Below are 13504 nucleotides of genomic sequence, written 5' to 3'. Positions count from 1 at the left end.
GTTACAACTGGTTAAGTTATAAAAGTAAATTGCTGAGCCTGCTGACATTGTCAGCATCAGAACAGGAACAGACGATTTAAACAACTGAAAATGTGGCATTCTATGCTGCCATTGGGAAAGAGGAGATCTAAGTAAGGGAAAATCTTAAATATTCAAGTCTATTGAAAACATTAGAAAACATTCCTGCATGTCACTTTCTACTGTTTGGAAAATTAGTCAGACTCGGAAGAAAAACTGCCACCCTTCACCACCAGTATTTCCTGTTTCACATTGAGGCAAATAATGTGACTGATTTAGGATTCAAATCGAAGAATTATCCAAAAAAATGGGCTGCATGATAAGGTTGTGAGAAAAAAATTACCTCACTATATTTATTGTTTGTCATACAGTCTTTATTTAACCCAACTCAAATGTACTGTATAAATATTTCCTATTGCCCAAACACAAAAACAACATTTTGGCATCAACAAGTAGCCACAATGTCATCACCATGATGTGTTGCGGAGTGTGTTTGTGCTTTTTTGTCTAAACACAACACTTTGTGTTTGGCAAAAAAAAAAAAAAAGGTTTATTATTTTAAATAAAAAATACACTGGATAGAAATGGTAGAAAATAGCATACTTTGAAGGAGAGTAGTGGTTGTGTTTGTAATACTTTTATCCAGACCTGACTGTTTTTGATTGGCTCAGACACAAAGAGCAGCTGAAGGCTACTGAAAATCATAACAAAGAAGCTCATGTGGGCTGTTGTCAAGTTTTGACAGTGCAGTGGTGTAGTGTACTTTTTATTAACACAATCTGTCACCATCTTCAGAACAACTGGATACATGGCATCTTCTTCCTGTTAATGCCTCTCAGTTGCTGTCTTGAACGTGTTAAAAGTAATTGGTGTATGTTTCTAGGTCCAACCTGGTTTTTCAGTATCGTTGCGTAACATCACTCAAAAGAAGCACAGTGCATACTTAGTAATGACACCATCAAATTCAATGGTTGTTCAATTAATGTTGGAGAGGAGCTTTTCTGTGCTTGTCAGACGCATCCATTTTGCATATGTCACATCATCATTCTCACTCCAACCAATCAATCTGTCTCTGAACTACCACTCCAGAGACAAATTAAGAGGCCCTCCTCTTAGCTCAGGTTCATGATTGGACCTCATTACATTATCATTACCTTATCATGCCCTGTGGTCCTTGGCTCTAAGTGAGTGCTATTGTCTCTAGGCAGGGTTCAAAGAGGAAGAAAAGAATGCCCACCCTACCCCCCAAACGTCCTCCATGGTCGACGCCTTTTCATTTTTTTTTCTTTACCAGCCTTCACTATCCTAATCTTTTCTTCTGCCTACCCCAACCCCATTCCTCTCCTCTCTTTGAACCCAAAAAATCCAGTGTAGATTTATTAGGCCTGTAAAAGTCAAGGTAGTTATCCTCAATGACCTTTTAGTCTTCTGTAATGGCCAGACTAAAGAGACACTATAAGCTGAGGTGTTGAGCATCCTGGTAGCTATGTGGGGCACGGATACTACGGTATTCTATTTATCTCTTTATATGCTCTCCTTGTTCCACTTTTCCCCCCATTTTTATCCTCTTGAATACATTGGAATGGAAATACAATGTATAAAATCAGCCAGTAGCATGAGACTTAATTTTATTATTGTTGCTATTCTTATTGACATTAAATGAAGCTTAATTTATAGGTCAATTTTGATTAGGACTCATTCATATGTGTCAAACACCATCAGAGAATTTTTCTTCTGTATCAATCATACATCAACACAACAAAACACTAATTATTACTCATCATAGCGACCAGTTTTGTGACTTTCTCACTGTCCCTGGTGAATCGATGTTCCTGATGTAAATGTATAACTACTGGTAGGAGAATGTTACAAAGATATTGGTTTTTAGTACGTTTATGGAAATGGTGTCCACATTTTTCCATTGGTTCATTATCTGTTTGCGCAAACGTGTTGACTTTTATTCCTCTTTGCAGTTGATACATTTGGATCTAAAGTTGGAATTCTGTGAAGTTCTAAAGGCATGAATCCTTGTAAACTCTGCCTGACCTGTTGGTCATCTGGCTCTGTAGATAGCTGATTGACACATAAGATGCCGGTTTAGCTCAGTGTTGTGACAGCCCACACCATCCCGCCTCATTATCTGTTTTATCCGAGTTTTGAGACTTTATCACCTGGAGCGATAAGGAACATTATTCCTAACAACAGAAAAAAACATCTACATTCTGTTTTGTGTGCACACATATCTTTTGAACGTTTGACAGATTTTTCACTTTTGAGAAGCAGTGAGAGCAACAAGATTTTGGATGACACCAAGCTGGATTAATATGTGTGGGACGGTGATGAATGACAGTTGATTGACAGTGCCAGCTCCTCACCAGCTGGATCAGGCAGCAGCATGCCACCCAAACTACACGAGAAGTTGTGCTAATAACTTTCCAACTGTTGTTTGACTTAAACGTGGATCACCTAGAACTTGAGGAATGCGGAAGGTATTACAAAAATAGTTTTTTTTTAAACAAGGATAAGGTTTCATCTTTAGAAGTTTGTATTACTTGCACGATAGGATTATTTTAAACTTTAGCAACAATTAAACATTGAAATCAAAGTTTAACATAAAGGTTACAATTGGAACACTTGACTTTCTAAGAGTTCAAGCAGCGGTTGATGAGCAGTTATTAGCCATGATGCCCTAAGGCCAGATTTAACCCATGGCCTTGTCTGAGCAGGTAGGGGAGTGTTAGGTGTTTAGACGAGATTAACACATACTTACAAACATTTCTAGTTCATACACAAATACTTACATAGCAGTAAATGCAATCAAGTATTTTCCAAAATCAAAGAAATTCTGCATAAAGCTCTTTGAAGCACATGGGAAATTTTTTATTTAGTCCTTTTTAACTGACAAAGTCTCTTGCCATTAGTTTCACAATGAAGAATGTTTGGCTGATGAAGCACTGAAGAATGCAGATGGCATGCAACTACATTCCCTTTACCTTTGCTTGACCCTTTAAACTGGCATGCAATGTGCCTGTGGGGTACTGGGGTGCTAGAGGAAGGTCACAGGGTCAAATACAGTGTAAGGTTGGGGATTTGTGTCAAATTAGTCTTCTATTATGGAGCCTATTTGGAGGTCCCTGTAGCACAACACTGTGCTATGCTTGCTGTGTAATTCATAAAAAAGAAATGTTTACATAATTTTAGGAAACTTTTCAAAGATTATTTTATACAAAGCAGCTAAAAGAGATATTTAGGGAAATTTTGAAGTTAAGTGTCTTATCCAGGACACAATGACTGTCTAGCAGTAGATTTGAACCCCCAATCCCTTGCAGAAGGGCTGTGCACCAATTTGTTCTTAATTTGTAGTTTGTGTAACAGAGTTTTCTATCATTATTATCTATGTTAAAGTATAGGTATATATATTGAAAGTTTAAAAATAATTGATGAAATTCCTGTTACTGCTAATGCGGGGAAAACATACAAATAACTTAGAGGTTAGTCAACTACTAAAGCAATCATTAGATATAGCTCTATAATTCACAGAGCAGAGATTCAGCAAAGACAAAATAGGCAATTTTTAAACCCCAGAAAGCTCCTCTGTGATTTACATACAAATACTACACACCAATGTCAGATTGTGCGTTAATGTTTTTTTCATCAGATGCTGTGAACTGGGATTGGATATGCCTTAGGTTCATATGAACCATTACAATGTTGTGTAATGTTTTTATATTCTTGGTGCTGTGCCCAAATATTTGACATCTTAAATTTGAATCAAAATAAAAAGCTTTAACCTACACTGGAAAAAGGTTTAATATGTAAAAAAAGTAATGAAGCAGATTTGTTGATTTCTTTTGAGTGTGAATTAAATCTACCTCATCTGTCCTCCTGAGTGAACCAGTAACCCTCCATCCAACTTAACCAAACCTGCAGCAGTATAGTTTTGTTCATGAAAACAATGGAGGCAAAAAGGAGCAATAAAATAAACAAAAAGGATGATGGAGCTGAGAAAAGAGACAATTTACAGAAAAATGATGCTATAATGAAAGCGAATGAATGAGGTGTTTAGAGTAGGTTAATGTTTCTTGGCATGTCCTCAAAATGTCTTTAAGACAGCGCCTGTGTCTGCCCCCTGTTGAAGCCTGTGGGTGCCAAGGGAAGGGTGTTAATGGACCTATGTGAGGAACAGAGCGAAGGCTCTGAGAGGAGGGGGAAGACAGAGGCGTAGAGAAGCAGTTAAGTGATTCTCAGGTCAGGTCTAATTAAAATGAGGGCTGTTCCTTTGAGGCACCGACAGTCTTATTGGGACAAATAAAAAGGGAGATAAAAGAGGAATTGTACGGGGCAGAATGAGTTAAGGGAAAACTCAGTCCTAAGGGCTTTTTTTCTGCATTTAAATAAATGTATGTCTATGCTATTTTTCTTTGTCTGCTTCTGTCCAGAAATGCTTGGTCTTAAACGTAAATTCCCAGTGCTAAGAAAATTAAATGGAAAGTAGGAATGGATATTTGTAATTGATTACCTTGGAGGTGCGGATAATTGCAGATAACATTATGAACTAAGAGACTTACCTGATGTCCTGAAGCTTTATTGTTTTTGTACTACTTGAGACTCCCGACTGTGCTTCCAGCCAATCAGATGTGAAAGGACCTTTGGAATAATATTCCAATTGAATAATTTATACTTCCTCCTTTGGTGCACATCAGCCTCTGTTGCATTTGGGAATGAGGTGTGCTTATGGTTATGTGCGTGCATGAAAAAGAGAGTGCAGGCCAGTGAGTGGCACGCAATTGTACCCTTCAGCTGAACAATATTCACAACATACATCAGATCTACATCTATTATTAAAGATGGATTTTTATCTACTCGGCAAACATGCATGCTTGTTTCTTAGGACCAGGCTTGTAAATTTTGTCTGCCAAGTCTTGGCCACTTGGATGATGTTAACATGTATTTTTATTACTTGCTTATGGAGTGATTCAAGCGTGTTGTAGAAATGTGTTAACTTTTTCCAAAGTACTCCTTTTTTAATGAATTCTAACAGCTGAAAAAGCCAATCAGTCCTGTTCACTAATAACTCAATTTAACAGACGTAATGACTTCTTTTGGTAGTAAAGTTGCTTCGACGTGAAGTCTGTGTGTGCTGGTTAAAGACCCACTCCAACGAAAACTGTGCTTCTGGTGTTTTTAACAGGTTAGTGCAATAAAGTTCATAGTGCCTGTAGATGTTAACTGACTTCTTGGTTCTTTTGTTATCAGACACGGGTTATGTTTGACACATACCTGACTTGTTTCGACGGACGTCTTCCGTCTTAGTCGTCATCAGTCACAATCAATGTTTTTACATACGTCACACGCAACCATCTGATGACAACTCTGACGAAGACGGAAGACGCCCGTCGAATCATGTCAAGTATGTGTCCAACATAACCCGTGTCTGACAACAAAAGAACCAAATAGTCAGTTTTTAACATGTTCTTGTTGCACTTTTCTGATGGAGGACATATATAAAGAAAATTAAGATTAAAACTGTGTTTCTAAGTATGTCTTTATTCAAATTATGGTGAGTTAGGAGCAGCAAAAAAAATCCTGTTTGAAAAAGCTTGTAGTTACTTAAAAATCGGCTGGCCACTTGCTCCCTGCTCCTCTCCGTTCTAATGCATCCACCCACAGAGAAACAGATCCATCTATGTCTACGCTTTCCCCGTCTGAGCTGGCATCTGGCTCAAAACTGTACAGCTGGATAGCTCCTATATTGCTCGCCTATTTTGTATCACTGTTAATGTTAGGTATGTGTTGTGCGTAGCTCGTGCTGGTTTGCGGCGCCTTCCGTCTGTAAAACCAGGGTTCGACTCCGGGCTGCTCCCTGTTCCCTTCTCTACCTCTGCCGGTTCCAAGCCCGGTTTGAGAAGGTTGCGTCAGGAAGGGCATCCGGCGTAAAACATTGCCAAATTTACCATGCGACTTGTTCGCTGTGGCGACCCCTGATGGGAGAAGCCGAAAGTGGAAGAAGAAGATGTGTTGTGCGGAGCTGTAAGTTAGCGGGAGAGACTGTAAACAGAGAGTTGATGGGAAATAAAAGCAGGCTTACTCCGTGCCTGCAGTTCCACCTACAACTCAAAGGCAAACTTCTGGTGAACTCCTGTCGCTTTGCAGAAACTGTCCTAGAAATTACTAGTTGTTTTTTTTTTTTACATTTTGACTAAAAATGGCTTAATCATAATTAAAAGACCACTTGAATGCTTTTACAATTTATGAAAAGATGATTTGAGTTTGAGAATTTAAAGTGGATTGGCCTGTAACAAGGTTTTAGTTTGGACAATAGTCAAATTAGCGTTTTTATTCTATCTAATGCCCGAAGGAGACTAAAGCAGTAACATTTGTGTGTGCAGCACTCGAGTCAAAGCTCAGTAAGAAAGTATTTGGGACAGCTAAAAGTGCTGCCGTTCATTGTATATCAACCAAACACTGCAGTGTTTCTTTCAAACGGACTTTATTAAAGCAAAATAAAACACGGCACATGTGCTCCTTCTGCCAGCCTGAGTAAGAGTGCAGTTTGCCTCAACTCGTCCTGGAAGTGATGCTGCTTACTCAGTGAGCAGTGAACCTTTAACATAGTCCATGCACCATTCAGCCCCCATCAGACTAGACTGGCTGCAGTGGACTCAGACCTGATTAAAGTAGCCCTCTTTGACTTCAGCTCCAGTTAGAGAAAAGGGAAGAAGCTATAACATGTGAGCCACCAAACATCCATGGGAATATTGTAGTACCAAAGGGAATGTGTGTTCATATGGTGTTTCTGTTATCATAATGGAAGTGACTGGGGTATAATTGGCCCTTTGGTACTTATCTGCATCTTTACTGTCTCTTACTTTATGATTTTGTTGTTATTTAGTAAGTTTCTGGAAATGGTTCCAAATTTGGCCTTAGGTTCATAAACTGTTTGTCCAAGTCGGTAATACTGAGAGTCCCTACTCTGTAAGGTGAGTATCCTGTTTATGCATTAAACTCAGAAACTGTCAAAGTAAGTTTAGATGTTTATGAGTTAATACATATCCTGTTTTTTTTTAAATAAAACTCACAAAAAAATATGTTCATCATTTGGCATTGTATCTCATTCTAGACTCTTATTCTGATGACAGACTATAATAGTGTTGTTGAAAATTAGTTTTATGCATACAGTACATAATCATAAACTTACACACATTTCTTAAAGTTTATAGAGTAAATCACTAATGAACGCAATATTTATCCACAAAAAATTTGTATATGAAAGTTTTTCCAACCTGTATTTATTTGTCTTTGTATTGTGGCATCACAAAGTGACAGTGGATAACAGCAGTGTGGGTCAAAAATTAGGCTGACTTGGTGTCTGTTCTGCCACCAGTCCACAGAAAAAGTTAAAATTGCCATCCTAGGCACAAATGGCTCCATGGTCGGAGTGGTTCAAAGGTGGAATGTTGATCCGGAGCAGGAGCATCAAACTCTGGAAGGCTTGCTGCATGAGTCCTAAAAATAACTTTCCCACAGTCTCACCACTCAGTGTCCTTGGGGGTGGGGGGAGTAGACGGACGTTTGGAGGAGGAGTGTGCATGTGTATTAATTGGCATGTTTTCTCATTTTTGGTTTGGTGTGTTATTGTCATTATAATAAATGGGATGTTGATCAATTGAGTTAAACCTTTTCCATGTCATTTGAGTTTTTATCCTGGAGATGACAATCACCAAAGGGTGTGAAGAAGAAAAAAAGCCTGAACATGTTTTGTTTTTCCATTTGTATGAGCAGGTACTCGACTTGATCAGAGAAGCTAAAAATAATTTTGTTTGTGTAAGTATATGTGCTCAAAGCAGGTTATTTGGCTGCCAGACAGTTGCAGTCTTAGCACTGATGATGTTCAATGCAATCCAAAAAAATCTCAAAAATGTATTGTATCTAAAGACGGGCATTAGCAAATGTATGATAAAGAAAATAGTGTTTTTTATTTATTTATTCATTCATTCATTTTCTAATCCATTTTATCCCTTTCGGGCTCACAGGGCGGCCGGAATTATGTACAAATAAATTCCCATTTAAAACAGATTAAACACAAAAAATATCTGAACATTCTGAGATATGATGTCAAAATCAGAGGTTTGAATAATCATGCTTTTCTTCCTTTTATCATTTTTTTCAACCTCAATTCAATTCACTTTGATATATGTGTGCACTGTATGTACAAGGGAAATATGTCTGTTTATGATTTGGAACAATTATAATGTGAAAAAATTGCATCATTTTCTGTTGTTTTTTTTGTTTATATATAAATCAAATAGATTTGATATATATTTACATTGCTTTTATTTCCGCGTCCTATTTTGAAATAAAAATAAACCAATTGAAGTTTCAGTGACAGAACAGACTTTTTTGATTTATCCATGTTTTTACCATGTGCCGTGGATGAAGAGCAACATTCCTTTCCCTGTTGCAGCAACAGAGGGTTACGGTGTAAATAGCAAAAAATGACTACTTTTAGAGTCAATACAGACAGAAACAACTGTCTTATGTGGTTGCAGCATACCCATTTACCGTATATACTTCCTATGATTGCAGCCCCCCATGCCGAAAACTTTAAGTCTTGTGATACTTCTGCCTTTTCTTTATTTTCAAGCACACCATAAAGACACTCGATTCAGCTAATCATTGCTACTTAACCCCTGCCTCTGTAAATGTGGCTGTGTTCAAGGAGGATTTACCCACCAGTTTACATAGAGTTGTTTAAAGTTGCGTTGGCATTGAGGGAAGTTTATTGGCTGCTGAATGTTGTGTGACGCTCATGAATTTTATGAGGGCAAGTGTCCCTGTCCCTCAAAAGTTCACAGGTGGCTACTGAAAGGCCCAACCAGATGACGAAGGACAGGAGACACGTAGAGCCCTGAATAGACTTAATTATATGCAGCAGATGAGCCAGAGGGCCACTGGAAGGACAAGGCTGCACTTTAAAAGGGAAGTTAAAGGAGGTGCAAGGTGATGGCGTTTTAGCGAAAAGTTTGCGACCCCGTCCATGTATTGGGGTGAGCGCGTGAGTCACTGGCTTTTGTTTATGCAGCAAAAATGAGGCGGTTTTCTTTGTGCGTTTATCAGTGTGTGCCTCTACGCTGGCCAACACACAAGCATGGTGAAGGTAGAGGTGGGGAGGGGTGCTGGATGACAGAATACTCCAGTGTGTGGCTTAACCAAACTTTCCTTTTGTCCCTAACAATGATGACTGATGATGAGTGACAGGAGTGTTAGGACTGGGATCTGGGGGAACAGAATGTGCCGAAGCAGAGCTCTCCCACACTGACACAATAGGCAGCAGAAGGTTAAATTGGAAAAACGCTTCTTAACCTTGCACATATATGACAACAGATTATAGATCAGGTGACAAAACTAGAGTTTTTGCTGCTGGAACTTTGTCAATCTAGTTTCAGTTTGAGGAACTTTATAGGTCCTGTAAAACAATATTAGTTAGGCTGAAATGTTCCCTTCAAGTCCTCCATCGGAATCATTTAAGGGCATCCTGCAAGGTTATTTTGCTCTTTAAAAATCCATACATTACGCTTATACGGCCAAACTTGTTACACAAGTCCTGGCTCATGCCCCACTGCTAGTGAGGGGATGACTTGCGTGCATTTGTCTCCCAGGAGGCAGTTGCAGACGGTAGAGTTAAGGCCCAAGGATGGCTGTAGATGGCGGTTAGTAAGGAAGCAGTGTTTTTCTTTTTTTCTTTTTTTGCCTGCTATCCTCTTCTACCTCCCCCTTTCTGAGTTCATGCGATGATCATAATGGGGGGTGACAGCTCACTTCTCCCTAGCGTGCCTACTGTCCTTGGAGCGTTACACCCCCCGCCCCACTTCACCCCCCACATAACCGTACCACCATACCCAAGTCCCAGAAGGCCACAAAGGTTACTCCATATGTTAGTCTGAAGATTCTTCCAAATCTTTTCTCCCCCCCCCCGATGACTTTTTTTCTGTTAATTCTCAAAGAATTTGTTTGAATCGAATCCGATTCCATGTTCTTCGGCTTTATCCCTTCACGGTAAATGTACAGCCTTTAGTGGAATTTCTTTCATTGTTTCTGTCTTTCATCCATTCATTGTACTGTCCTCTTCCGCCTCCTGTTCTTCTGTGTGAGCAGCGACTCAGTGGTGTGAAAAGATCCAGGGTTTCACATCTATTAAAGGCTTCGTGTTTGGAGAGGGAAGTGATCTGATAGCCTGATGCTGTATGCTCACTTACACAGACTGTTTGAATGGCCATGTCATGTATGCTTGCTTCATCGCCCACTGTGGGAGTGTGAATGTACTTGAACATGTGTGTCGCTCTGCTGGCATTTATCTCGGATTTAAGTAATTTACATGCATAATTTGTTGTTTTATAAAAAAAATTTGCATCAACGTTTCAAATCATGTTCTAGGTATTTTTGTATGAAGTATTTTTATAAACGAAAAGTAAAAGTCTTATCAGCTGCTTTTTCAGGGAAAATAGATATATCCAAGTTCATTACTTTTTAAAGTTAGAAAGTCCCACTCCAGTCATCTTTTGATCTATTTTTACAGCTAATTATGATTACGCCGTTTTTAGCCAAAATGTAAAAAACTTATGTCGTTTTCTAGTACATAGGTTTTGCAGAGCGGCAGGTGTTTATTAAAAATTCACCTCTGAGTTGTTGGCGAGACTGCAGGTGCGGGGTTGGCCCGCCCCCACTTCCCGCCATTCATCTCTCTACACTCTCTACCGCTAGCTTACAGCCCCAACCTAACATTACTGGTGCAACCAAAATGACGAGCAATATTGGAGCTATCCAGCCGTACAATTTCTTTTGAGCCAGATTCCAGCTCAGAGGATGAAAGAGAAAGACGTACATGGATCCATTTGTCTGCAAGTGAATGCGTCAGAATGGAGAGGAGCAGCAGGGAGCTTGTGGTTGCTGATTGTAGCTTCTACCTCATAACTACAAACATAATTGGACAGCATTTTAACCTTCTGCTCTTGATTCACCTCGATTTGAATAAAGAAATACTCAGAAATGCAATTTTGAGCTTAATTTTATTTATGTATTTCCTCCATCATTAAAAAAAAACACATGTTAAAAACACAAAAAAACAGTTTTCCTTAGATCCGTGTTTTTAGATAAAGGACTGTATTAACAGCTAGTCAGTTATGTAGCAGAAGAAGTGGTCGCGAGGACAGTTTGCGTGCTGAGATGACTGTGTACAACATCAGCTGTAGCAGTGTAAGCCAGCCTATACAAGATGTTTTTTATAACAGTGACTTTGCATACACGGTCTGGTCCTTTCTGTCTGTGTTTCTCCTTTTCTGTCTTTCCTCTGCTGCCCCAACTGAACACTATTCTTCCTTTTTCCCCTCATTTGCTTAAAGATACAAAGTCACGCTGGTGATGAGCTGTTGTCTGTTTTAAGAAGTCGTTATGATAATGCCCATACAGGCTAATATGGGCACTTAAAAAGGTGTGCTGCCTTTGCACGATCAGACAGGAAGTACATGTCAAAAAATAAAATGCGTGGGAATTGATCTTTGGTGTCAGAACACCTGAGGTAAACAGCCTGCAGCACACTGCAGAGTAGTCCCAGCCACACCTCACCAAGAATGTTTTGGTTCAAAATTCAACTCTTATCCTGGACATGGAAACCCCCCCGTCACGCAAGTCTGCATATATTTTCTTTGTCTCACTGTACTATACAAGTGTTTTATCACTCCAGGCGGTTACAGCAGCCAACGTATAGAAGACTATGCACTGGCCTGGTGTCATCTGACTTGTCTTAATTACAGGCAGTATTCAGTAATGGGCTGCTTTCATAGATATCGGCCATTAGAGCAGTGTCTCTGGCAAGGGAGTCTGATTGGCTATGAGGTAGCTGATAAAGAAGCCATGCCTCATTTCCTTCCAATTTTTGTTAACATAGCTCTGCGTTGAAGTCAAGCATGAAGATGGCCAAGGACTGTTTTAAAATTCTTTATGGGATCCTCTGTTCGGTTGTGGCTAATCTGCTCTTCCTGATTGCATTGTCAGCAATTAGTGCTACTGTACAAGTGATTGCTATGGATTCAAGTTTAAAAAAGCTGACCTTAACATTAAAAGAGGTCTTGCTGGATTTGAAATTGACACTAATTATTCAATTTTATTCTTGAAAATATATATCTTTTTTTTAAAAGCTTGTCTTCATGGTTTTTATTTTAAAACCTATGCACCTGTTATTGGCTATATTCATAATATTTCCTCAAATAGACATCTGAAACTTTAAAACTCACTCCAATAAAAACTGTGTTTTTAACATGTTCTTGTAGCATTTTTCTGATGATGGCGAGCACTTACAAAGAAATTTTAGCTTAAAGTTTCATTGCTGACTATTTCTTTATTCAAACTGTTGTGAATCAGGAGCAGACAAAAAAACTGTTGTTTGAAAATAGCGTGATGGTGATGTAGAAAATACACTGGGGTTGCTCCACAACAACTGTCCCGCCCACAAATCGGAGGCAAATTTATGATGAACTCCCTCCGCTCTGCAGAGTCTATGCAGACACATTTAAAAGACCACTGGGAACGCTTTTAGAATGGCTCGAAAGCAAAAAAAAAAGTGAGACTTTAAACCTTGTTCAGTGTTGAGTTTGCCCTAAATTTTGAGTCTTTCAAAGAGTTTATAAAAGAAGCCGCCTGACTTCCGATCATAGGGTGGCCTTTGGGGTCAGTGTGGACTTTATAAATATGAACTGTTCTAAATGGTTGCATGAGAAACACAGATCCCTCTTCAACCATTTTACATTACTTTTTTTTTTTGTTTTTTTTGTCAGAGCAGCATGAGAGTTGTTTACATGAAAGATTTTAGTAATTCCAGACAGTTTCACCATCCATTTCAAACGCCATAAAACAAAGTCAAACCATTAAACATAATATACCCATTATTAGTATGGAAATTAGAAATGGAATATCATTGAGTGCTGAAAGCTTGTCACTTGAGTGACAGTTAAAGACACTCCCGGTTCAGTGCACTGTATTTAAGATATGTTTGATATTTTTCAAAGTCCGTATTTGGCGCATTATCTTCGGCTGGCAGCTCACACCTTGTTGGTATTTAAGTTTTCCACAAATATGACTGGATTGTGGTGGCGGCTGCATTTAAGGGTACAGCTCCCTCGTAACAGGGAGGTGTCGTCTGCTGACAGATCACTGTCTGGATGAGAGAGCACAGCAGCATCCCACCTCATTACCGTAGCAACACACTAACCGGGGGACCGACACACTGCTCGCTGTGATTAAGATGTAAATTTCCTCTAATTGGAATGTAAATTCATACATTTATATGAAGACGTCAGCTGTCAGATTGCAATATTGTTCTTTTTTTCTCCCTCTCCCCTGCTCCCCATCAGGGACTGGGTGCCTGTAATCTGTATCATACTCCTGGAGCCCATTCTGGGATTTGCCGTTTGTTTAATGCCTGGCCCATTGT

General features: G+C 39.2%; 1 protein-coding gene across 1 annotated transcript in view; it reads left to right on the top strand.

Annotated features, from left to right (window-relative positions):
• The window catches only part of elp4 (elongator acetyltransferase complex subunit 4), a 53574-nt gene that overhangs the window by 23254 nt on the left and 16816 nt on the right, over window positions 1-13504 (top strand). The gene's annotated exons all lie outside the window — the stretch shown is intronic.

The sequence above is a fragment of the Oryzias latipes genome, chromosome 3, assembly GCF_053564925.1.
Source record: "Oryzias latipes strain Hd-rR chromosome 3, Olatipes_Hd-rR_3.1".
Lineage (NCBI taxonomy): Eukaryota > Metazoa > Chordata > Actinopteri > Beloniformes > Adrianichthyidae > Oryzias > Oryzias latipes.
Note: the sequence above shows the minus strand (reverse complement) of the source record. Positions and strands in the feature narration are given on the sequence as shown.